Source organism: Papio anubis, chromosome 12 (assembly GCF_008728515.1).
Source record: "Papio anubis isolate 15944 chromosome 12, Panubis1.0, whole genome shotgun sequence".
In the NCBI taxonomy this organism is placed as follows: Eukaryota; Metazoa; Chordata; class Mammalia; order Primates; family Cercopithecidae; genus Papio; species Papio anubis.
Window position 1 is genome coordinate 63,556,163 of NC_044987.1, and position 11,418 is coordinate 63,567,580.

The following is an 11,418-nucleotide window of genomic DNA, read 5'->3' on the forward strand; positions in this document are numbered from 1 at the left end:
AAATAACAGTAAAATAAATAAATAACAAGAATAAAATGAGTTTTTCTAGGGAAGAGAAAAGATTAAGTTCCATGCTGAGTAATTTGTATTATGTTATTTAGACTCAAATGACTTAGGATGCCTAAAAGATCTTCATGCCTAACATAGATCCTGTCTCCCTATTTAGCTTCATCTCTCCACTACACTGGCACCGGGAGTTCCAAGCGAGCTGAGTCTGCTATTAGTCACCTTCTGTTCTTCCTACGCTCTGTGCTCCATGTCTCCTGACAGACCTGGTTCTGAGTTTCCTGCAGCATAAACACAACTCTTCTGTGCTGTCATCATAAATATCCCTTATTGTAATCACCGAGTTTTATGTCTGTTTCCACAAGGGGTTCCCTCCAAGGAGCTCTGGAGGGAAAAGACTCTGTTTTATTCTCTGTATTACCAGTATGAAGTCCTAGAATATGAAAGATACTTCAAATGTTCCATGAAAGAATAAATGAAGATTTTTTGGGGGGATGGAGTGAAGCACAAGCAGAGGGGTTTCTAAAAATATACAAAATTCACCTAAATAATATAGGAGGAAGATAAGTTTATCAGTTGGGTGTGGGAGTGGTGTGAAGATGAGGGGTGATCTTGTGGGGTTTTTTTGGAGGGTGTGGTTACTCACAAATTTACTTTTAAGAAAATTTTACATATACATAAGATCAAAGACCTGTAACAGCAGTCCCTTCATGGAAACTATAAAAGTACATGAAGTAGAAGGAGAAGGAAGCCATGAAGTAGAATGAACCCTTAGGAAGCTTCAGACTCGGGGGGATGCAGAAATCTTCACCAGGAGCTTATTAAGAGCTTTCAGGCATCCTGAGATATGGCTTCTTATATATGCTACCTATTTCCGGGTAGAACACATCCCCAGCTCCTCAGGCCCCTTTATGGAGAACAGTGTGGGAAAGAACATATCCTTATACTTTGTAAGTAAAACTGCTGCATTCAAGAAAAACATTAGACTTTACATGCCTGGTTTCTTTTAAGAATGAGGGAGACTTTATTAACTGCAGAAAGCTCTCGTGGGTGCCTAAGGAAAATTGTGGAAATCTATTTTCTGATATCTGTATTTTCTAGGAACATTCTATTCTGACTGAGGAGGTTTGATTGGTCTATGAGCCATTTGTTTTGCTGCTTAGAGCAGGCTGTTAATGTGTCCATGCAATTTTAAGTCTCCTGGTTAGTTGTGTCACATTTTATAACTGCCACTCAAAGTCCTAAGGTCAACGGCCACTACCACCATCACACACTGCCACTGCCATTCTTATCCTCATCCTCATGTTCATTTACCAATATCAAGTGACTTCCACGTCCTGCACACTGGTCAACATATTATATGTTTTACAATGTTATCTCATTTAATCCTTTTAATCCTTATGAAGTAGTGCCAATGGTGAACTACCAGTTTCACATTAGTGGAATCTGATGTAAAGTGCTTATTTGGAAAACTCTGGCTAGCTCTAGATGGCAGAGACGAAATTTGAACCTAGGTTTGTATGACTGTATAACAATATCACTTACTCTGTAATCAGAGAAAAGAGATAAGTCAAGGTAGCCCAGGACAGAACTTGCAACACATTCTTACAATGGGTCTGGAGTGTTATCTTGATATAGTAGGAAGAGAATTACTGTCAACAAATGAGAGGGCACATAAAAGTTAACCCTCCAATACTAGGACAGAGTCTTCCATCAGTAAAACCCCAAACCTCTTTCTCTCTCTCTCTCTCTCTCTCTCTCTCACACACACACACACACACACACACACATTACTCAGTTTGTGAGAACACTGGAGAGCTCTGTGCGATTCTTCCAGAAGCCACATATATAATTTTAGGCAACACAGCATGTTTTAAATAGACAAAATTGAATGTGTTGAAGTCCTGAGATATGTTCAGAATCTTAGTTAACAACTCTTGGATTGAATTTACATCAACATGTATATATTGTATGCCCACACTTCTCAAAATATATTTCAAGGTATTGGGAATATAATGATGAAAAAACAATGATCTACCTTCCAGTAACTTAATTTTGTTAGAGAGGCAATTTTCAAATAACCCATGATCATACAATGGAATAAACACTATTCTAGATGCATAAATAGAAAATAATATAACTCCAGAGGAAGAAGTAAGTTCTTCTGACTTAGAATAGGTGATGCCACCAAATGCTTCCTGAAATAAATTCATGTTTAATTTACACATGGTTCAGTGGATCAAATAATGGATCTAAAAATTTTTGTCTTATTCAAAAAAGAGAGAACTACATGAATTAAGCGAGCACATTAGTGTGAAAGAACTTGCTATATTTGGTAGTTTGGTGAAGTAAGGAAAAGCCCAGGTAGAGTATATAAAAAGATTTCTGAGGGTAGGAAGAAAGGTCACTGATAAAACTAGAAGATAAATATGGTCAATCAAGAGACTTTTCAGAAGTTGAACCTATAAAGATTTGGAGACTGGATAGTCTTGACAGGTGGGGTTAGTAGGATTCTAAAAGGGCCCTAAAGATTTTTGTCCATCCTGGCGTACTTGTTTTGAGCAATACCCATGTCTTGGGTGTGTGACTAGGGCCTGTGAATGTGATGGGATATCACTCCCATGATTACATTACATTATATGGCAAAAGGGTTTAACAGATGTAACTAAGGTCCCTGATTACTTGACTTTGAGTTAATTAAAAGCAAGATTATCCTGCTAGGGCTTACCTAATCATAGAAGTCTTTAAAAGAGACAAGAATCTCGAAGGAGGTTCTCCTGCTGGATTTGAAGACCTAAGATGTCATGTTGTGAGAAGAACACATGACTGGGACTGAGAGTAGCCTCTAGAAGCTAAAAGCCCAGCAAGAAATTGGAGACCTCAACCATATACCAAAAGGAACTAAATTCCTACAGCAATCTGAGTGAGGATTTTAAGGACCCTCCTCTCCAATTAAGAACATGGTACTGGATGGAACTTTAATTTCAATCTTGTGAGATCCTGAGTAGTGCATCTAGTTTTGCTGTGCTCAGACATCTGACTTACAGAACTGTGAGGTAATATATGTGTTTTGTTTAAAGCCGCTGAATTTTTACTAATTTCTTATGCAGTTATAGACAACTAATGCAACAAAGTATGCTTTGGTCAAAAACAAAACCAGATTTCAAATATAGGTATGAACCATGAGGTACAGAAATGAGGATAGGCAAATCATTTTATGAGTTGTTGGTGTAGAAAAAGAGATACACATAGCAGGGATGCAGGCTAAGAAGAACGAAGAATGTTGTTCATCTGCATGTTTATATAGATTGTATGAATAGCACAAATCTCTTACCCTTTTGAAGTGAAGATGATAATTCCATACTTGAACTCTCTTAAGAGCTTTCTTTTTTTTTTTTTTTTTGAGATGGAGTTTCGTTCTTGTTGCCCAGGCTGGAGTGTAATGGTGCGATCTCAGCTCACTGCAATCTCCGCCTCCCAGGTTCAAGCGATTCTCCTGCCTCAGCCTCCTGAGTAGCTGGGGTTGCAGGTATGCGCCACCACGCCTGGCTAATGTTTTGTATTTTTAGTAGAGATGGGGTTTCACCATGTTGGCCAGGCTGCTCTCGAACTCTTGACCTCAGGTGATCCATCTGCCTTGGCCTCCCAAAGTGCTGGGATTACAGGCATGAGCCACCATACCTGGCCTTCTCTTACCTCTTACACACTACCTTTTGGTACACTGTATTTCACACTTTAGTGGCATTTCTAAAATATCTGAAACTCCATCGCCTTTGAATATGCTTAGAATTTCTTTCATGATGATTTTCACTTATCAGCCTCTGCTCAACAATTCTTTGCTTACTCAGAGAAGCTGTTTGACTCCATCCCCTCCAACTATCTAATATATATACCTCTGTATTTTAAATACAGTCTTATCATTTGTTTACACATTTGTTTTCTGAACTATCCTATTATTTCCTAATGATCCTCAGGGCAAGTGCAATACTTCACTTGGCTCTGTATGTCGACAGTCTGGATTGCAGCTTGCACTCAGTAATGTTTGATGTTAAACTAAACTAACATCCAAGATAGATTGAGACTAGGTAATGGGGCTTGTCTGGAAAGCAGTAAGTGCACTTCTTTTTAACCTGGAAAGATGAAGAAAGGATGAGAAAAACATAGTTGTAGAGGAATTAACCAGCGGATATTATCTAAATTAGACTTAGAATATTTCCATTTTTTTTTTTTGTTCTCAGCTACCAGATAAAGAGAAAAGTAGATAAGTGAGGGTAGGGATTGGGGATAGATGTTGGAAAACAATGTGTGTATACATTTTTAACTTTAATTTTTCTATTTAATGATAATAACTAACATTTGGTAAGTTTTTACCATAGTGAGATGCTCTGCTCAGATTTTCACATACATTAATTTAATCTTTACAACAGTCCTGTGGATATGCACACCATAGTTACTTTAGAGATGGAGAAAATGAGGCACATACAGTTTAGTAACTCATCATGTGGTAACCCAGCTGATAAATGTCAGAGTAATTTAACCCAGTTAAAATTTATAACACGGAGCTGTAAGAAACGTCGACTTGGGATGCAGGATAAAAATTCATAACATCAAACTATCCATAATACTTTCATATTGGATGCCCCATATACTCTAATTATGGTTTATACATAAGTATATGTTTTTATATCTAACTCACACTCGTTATGTGGTATGAAAATTTCTTAGGTACAGTTTAAGTTTTGATATCTCAAATAGACTGTATGCTTATCCAGGGTATTATCAACTGCAGATAGCAGGGGATCAACAAATGTTGGCTATTTGTTGGATGTATTGGATTTGATTCTGATTGAAAGAAAATAGCAGGAGATAAAGAGAGGATTTTTTGGATGGGCCTCTAAAAGCTAGTGTAATTCAGTTATGTATCAGACTCACTGCATATATTGTTTACTATTTGTCTAAAATATCACACAACCCTTTGAACACACTTCAACAAATATTTGCTGACTACTTACCACTTGAAGTCACTCATCAGACATGTGAACTTAAATAAGAAGGAATGCTGCTCTCTTTGTTTTTGTGCAAATTCTGTATCCTCAGGGAACCATTCATTTCCTGTTTTCTGCTCCTTTGTTTGATGTGGACTTCATTTGTTGTTGTCATTAATCAATCTTTATGAGTTTTCTATATAATGTAGACATCATCTTTTATAAATGTTTACTTGGTGAAATAATTTCCGATTAAATGCATAATAAATAAATACAGTTTATCATTTCCAGACACAGCTGAAGATTCTGCCGTTTGAATTCAATATGTCAACTTTGCAGAATATCACTTCCACTTCCATCATTTTCCTGCTCACTGGTGTTCCTGGGCTGGAAGCCTTCCACACCTGGATCTCCATTTCCTTCTGCTTCCTCTATGTAACTGCCCTCTCAGGAAACAACCTGATCCTCTTTGCCATCATCACTCAGCCCAGCCTCCACAAACCCATATACTATTTCCTCCTCATGCTGCACTGACCTCGGCCTGTCCATATCCACTCTGGTCACTATGCTGGGTATATTCTGGTTCAATGTGAGGGAAATCAGCTTTAATGCCTGCTTGTCCCAGATGTTCTTTATTCAACTCTTCACTGTCATGGAATCCTCAGTGCTGTTGGCCATGGCTTTTGATCATTTTGTGGCCATTACTAATCCTCTTAGATATACTTCTGTCTTAACTGATCTTAAAATAGCACAGATTGGAGTAGCAATTATCACCAGGTTAACAATAACACTGATCCCTATGGTGTTGCTTCTTAACAGACTGTCCTACTGACGCAGCCACGTGCTCCACCACTCCTATTGCTTTCACCCTGATGTGATGAAGCTCTCATGCACAGACACCAGAATCAACAGTGCAGTTGGGATGACTGCCCTGATTACCACTGCTGGGGTGGATTCTGTCTTTATTGTCCTTTCTTATATTTTGATCATTAAGACTGTTCTTAGCATTGCTTCCCCGGAAGAAAGGAAGAAAGCCTTCAGCACATGTATCTCCCATATTGGGGCTGTTGCTGTATTTTACATTCCATTGATCAGTCTGTCCTTTGTTCACAGGTTTGGGAAGCAGACCCCACCCTATGTGCATACTTTGATTGCCAGTGCCTACCTACTAATCTCTCCTGTAATGAACCCCATCATCTATAGTGTGAAGACCAAACAGATATGCCAGACTGTGCTAAAAGTTCTCCATTCTAGCATGGCAAAGAACTAGATGAACGTTTCAATTTTTTCTATTCTTTGTCACTTTATAGATGAGTAAAATGCCATTTAAAGAGGTTAATATGTTTAGACTCATGCTTGTATTTAAAGTTTCCCAAAATACAACTTAGTTTGAAGTAAGAAGACTGTGAACTCAGAGAGCTTAATATGAGCTGAAGATTCTCAAGGATACCATTCTTTTCCTTTGATAGTCATGATGATAATAAGAACATTTCTATATTTGAGATGAATCATTTTCAAAGGCTTTGTTAACCAACGGCCCACCTTAGTTTGCAAATGTGGTATTATTTTGTTTTAAAAAAATGGAAAAAGAGAAAGTGTCTACTTATTATTTAAACTTCTCCTTTAAAGAGATAAATAACATCACCCTGCTCTCAAATGGGAATAAAAAGTGTGTTAACAATTTCAAATTACTGAATCTTATAAATGAAATTTACCATAGACAACTTGCCGTGTCCATGGTTACTTAATTGTTCCAAATATTTTTACTTTCCTTTGCCTCTGGCCTCATTGACCTCCACATTTAACAGCTAGTATAATAAATAAATATTTTATTGCATTGTCAGTAACCTAACTGTATTTGGTCAAATATTCATACTTTCTCCCAGCTCTTCAGGGAAGATGTCGAGTATAAGCATTCTGTGAAATACAACTATGCTTAATTCAGCTCCAATCTGTATAGTTTCTTCAGAAGTCATAATGTCATGCTTATTGCTAAACAGGCATGTTCCTGCTTTTGGGAAATACCATCTTCAAATAAATTAATTTTCTTTAAGGCTTCAAGATTAACAAGAAGCAAATACAGAAATATTTTAATCTGGTGGGATTTATAATGCTATGCTTGGACCTTATCCTCAAGGAAAGTTGAAATGGATATGCTATTAAGGGTCTAGACTGAAAAATAGAAGTCACACCAGTGACTAACACAGGAAGCATTTAGTACAAAGAACTGGATAAACAGATATTAGAGGACTGAAAGGGAAAAAAAGGGAACACGGGAATAATTCAGGGATAATAACTACAGGAAGTTTACTCATATGGCTTTGGGAACAAAGAGAAGAGTCTGGGCTTATTAAAAACTATAATTTTGATGGAGAGTTTCCCCAAGAGCTTATATTCTGACCTATAATGAGAGGGTGCTGCTCTTTTGGTTCTGGTACCTGAGGAGCTCAAAGGATGGAGAACATGAGGCCAAGAGCCAACTTTGCAGGAAAGAGGACTTCCCCGCTACAGCTCATACCTCAGGAACACCAGAGAAAGACCTCTTGTGAAGTTGGGACTCAGGTCCCTGAACACAGCCCACTGATAGTTGGTTCTATTTCTTTTGAGGGACATGATTAGAATATTGCTGGAAGTGTGGGAAAAAAATAAACTAGAAACTGGAACCAATGCATCTGGGCAAAGAACTATTGCTGTGATAGCACTGATAGGTATAATAAGCAAACATGATAGAGATATTTGTCCCTACAGCAGCTTCCAGTGTCCTAGCCTCCTCCAATTAATGGAACATAGCAGGGAACCAAACGATGATTCTGATTGATGAGTTGCAGCCTTCTTATCAAAAGCAGAGTCTATAGAGTAGTGGATTTGGAGTTGAGAAAGCCAACAGCCACCACAATGGAGTAAGGTGCTTGTAACAGAAGCTCAATATGGTCATGATAGAGGACTGCTGTTAATAACATCAGTAACTAACAACTACAACCAACCAAATGCTTTAGCAGTTCACCAAGTACCATTACATACAATCTTCCGAAAGGATGCTAGTTGACAATTTTGGGGTATTTCTTGGGGATGTTTTCTCTCCTTTCTACCAAATATCTACTTCTCCTAGGACATGCCCCTCTCTCCTCTGCTACTTCAGGTCTCCTGTGCAACGGCCAGCAATAGAGTTTCAGATTGTGTCTGCGTCAACATCTGTTTTGGAGCTTACTGGCTGTTCAGGAACTCTTTGTCTTATGTCTCATCTTTCCAATTGCTCTCATGTCTGTTCAAGAACGGATTTTTTTTCCAAAGACAGAGAATATAGCATATCTATTTTTAGCTGATATATTTTGACTGGAAACTTGTGCTCATTATTTTCACTGTCCTCTTAATCTCCAGTTCTATTGTCCATTATTTTGTGCTCTTCTTCATGCTTCAGACCAAAATGGACTGCATTATCAGGTTCTCTTGTGAGCTGACTTGGGGTTGGGTTCACAAAATGAAAGGCACCAGAATGAGAATGTAGAGTTGGAGGAGACATTCTGCTTTGACAATGTTTCGTTCTCCCGCTTTGGCCCCTGGAATTGTAATTGTTTCTCACTATCACCAGTCTCCAGGCATCTCAGCATCTCTTGTGATACGGTTTGGATCTCTGTCCCCAACCAAACCTCGTGTTGAAATGTAATTCCCAATGGGTTACATCTTCCTCTTGCTTCAACCATGTGAAGTGCCTTGTTCTCACTTTGCCTTCTGCCATGACTGAAAGCTTCCTGAGGCCTCCCCAGAAGCAGAAATTGCTATGCTTCTTGCATTGTCTGCAAAACTGTAGCCAGTTAAACCTCTTTTCTTTATAAGTTACCCAGTCTCAGGTATTTATTTATAGCAGTGTGAGAATGGACTAACACACTTTGTTTTTTTCCTAAGCCATGTCCATTATTCTATAATTAGTTTTTTCACTGACATCTCTCACTTTAAATTATTCTGAATGAATTTTATTTCCTGCTGATTTTGTGACTGATACATATCTCTTTAAAGAGCAAAGGAATGACTCCTTGATCTTAATAGGTCTACTTTTACTTAACCTTAAGTACTTTTTAGTTTGAAATGCATTTAATAGACGCTAATTGTTTTTTCACCACCTAAGGCATTAAGTAATTACTTTTTTTTTTTTTGTCAGAGCTAGCTGAGGTTTTATTTAGGACAGGAAAAAAAAAAGCAATTGAATTGTTTTGTAGCTGGAGGCATGGACAAGGGGGGTCCTTAGGCATTAAACTCCCTGCTGTGGGCTGAGGGCTAGGGCTGAGCCTCAGGGGTGCTCCTGTTCCCTGTGCTACCCTGCACAGCGGCCTCTCTCCCGGGCTCTCGGGCAGCCGCAGGAGGGGCAGGCTGGGAGGGGCTGCCACAGCTGTTCGCTTCGGCAGGACGTCAGAGGACTCGGACACCAGCTTCCCTTCGCGGGTCTCGATCTTCTTCACGACCAGGGCTCTGGTGGAGCTGGTGTGGCTGAAGGAGCTGGAGCCTGAGGCAGAGCCAAAGCTGGAGGCCAGGTCGTAGCTGAGGCCAGGGCTTGTGAAGCCCCCATAGGCTGAGCTCAGACCACCTGCACAGGGGCTCGTGGTCTTCCTATGGATAGTCATGTTCTGCATCGCAGACTCCAGCCGGCTCTCCTCGCCTTCCAGCAGCTTCCTGTAGGTGGCGATCTCGATATCCAGGGCCAGTTTGACGTTCATCAGCTCCTGGTACCCACGCAACTGTCAAGCCATGTTCTGCTTGGCCCGATGCTGGGCGGCCTCCAGTTCCGACAGCTCGGCGTTGGCATCCTTAATGGCCAGCTCCCCACTCTGCTCCGCATCTGTGATGGCGGCCTCCAGGGAAGCCCTCTGGCCTTTGAGGCCGTCAATTTCAGCCTGGAGTAGGCTGATGTTCCGGTTCATCTTGGAGATCTCAGTCTTTGTGCGCTGCAGGTCATCCGGTGCTTCCTAGCCAGTGTTTGCAGCTCCTTATACTTGATCTGGTGCATGCTCTCAGCCTCAGCCCGGCTGTGGTTGGCGATCTCCTTGTACTGTGCCTTGGCCTCAGCGATGATGCTGTCCATGTCCAGGGAGTGGCTATTGTCCATGGACAGCACCACAGAGGTGTCTGAGATCTGGGACTGCAGCTCCCGGATCTCCTTTTCATACAGCTGCCTGAGGAAGCCGATCTCGTCAGTCAGCCCTTCCAGGTGAGTCTCCAGCTCTATCTTGTTCATGTTAGCTTCATCCACATCCTTCTTGAGAAGGACAAATTCATTCTCCATCTCTGTACACTTATTGATCTCATCCTCATACTTGTTCTTGAAGTCCTCCACTAGCCCCTGCATGTTGCCAAGCTCTGCCTCCAGCTTCAGCTTCTCCTGGCCCAGAGTCTCCAGCTGCCGCCTAAGGTTGTTGATGTAGCTCTGGAACATGTTGTCCATGTTGCTCTGAGCTGTCTTCTGCTGCTGCAGGAGGCTCCACTTGGTCTCCAGCATCTTGTTCTGCTGCTTCAGGAACTGTACCTTGTCGATGAAGGAGGCAAATTGACTATTGAGGGTCTTGATCTGCTCCTACTCCTGGGTGGGCACGGCCTGGATGTTGGGGTCTACCTCCAGGTTAAGGAGGCTCAGCAGGCTCTGGTTGACCGTGTCAGTTGTGATGCCTCCCATGCCACTGGTCCCACCATAGCCTCTGCCCAGGCTACCCTGGAAGTTGCTGGTGCCACTGGGGAGAAGCTCGAGGAGCTGATGCAGGCAACGGGCCCACTTGTGTAGGAGTGGCTGCTGAAGGCCCCGGGGGCCAGAGGTGGACACCTCGTAGGACTTCTGGGTCACCCTGATGGACATGGTGGAGGCAGGAGTGGAGGCAGGCAGGCTGAACCAGGAGGATAGGCCTTTGATCTGGGTCTTATTACCATAAGCCTTGCTTTTGCCAGCATTTAAAACCCCAGGAAAAGCAGGATTTTCTCTATACTCTTCAGGACCTGAAACCAGAAATGGAAGGTGGGGTGGACTTGTGGCCTCCTGGTTAGATGACTTGTAGGGATCTGAACACAAAGTCTTGTACGTTTTCTCTGGCCTAAATAGCATAGACAGCTAAAGTTTCGGACTAACAGGACTTAGAGGCTTCAGTTCTGCAGTAGTATTGTTCTTTTGACTTTAGTTTACATTAAAAACATAAGGTTAAAGGAACCGATTTACTGTTTACCTTGTGAAATGCAAGGATTAGAAATTTGCCGTTCTAATGGTTTGGAAGCAAAAATTATACCCCAATATTTTGGAGAATATAAAATCTAAAGATAAGTTCTCCATGATTCCTACACAAAAATCCCAGAAAGGGATATGAGGTGGTAGGAGAAACTTTCTGTATAAATGAATCCAATAGAACAACTTCATTGATTGCTATAATACAATGTTAAAATGGAATTTTTCCTC

At 40.9% G+C, this 11,418-nt stretch overlaps 2 pseudogenes; one reads left to right on the top strand and one right to left on the bottom strand.

Moving 5' to 3' along the window:
- The first annotated feature begins 3,614 nt into the window (after positions 1 to 3,614).
- LOC103877711 lies at positions 3,615 to 7,524 on the top strand (annotated as a pseudogene).
- A 1,558-nt stretch (positions 7,525 to 9,082) lies between these two features.
- On the bottom strand, positions 9,083 to 11,073 carry LOC116269736 (annotated as a pseudogene).
- Positions 11,074 to 11,418: the final 345 nt, after the last annotated feature.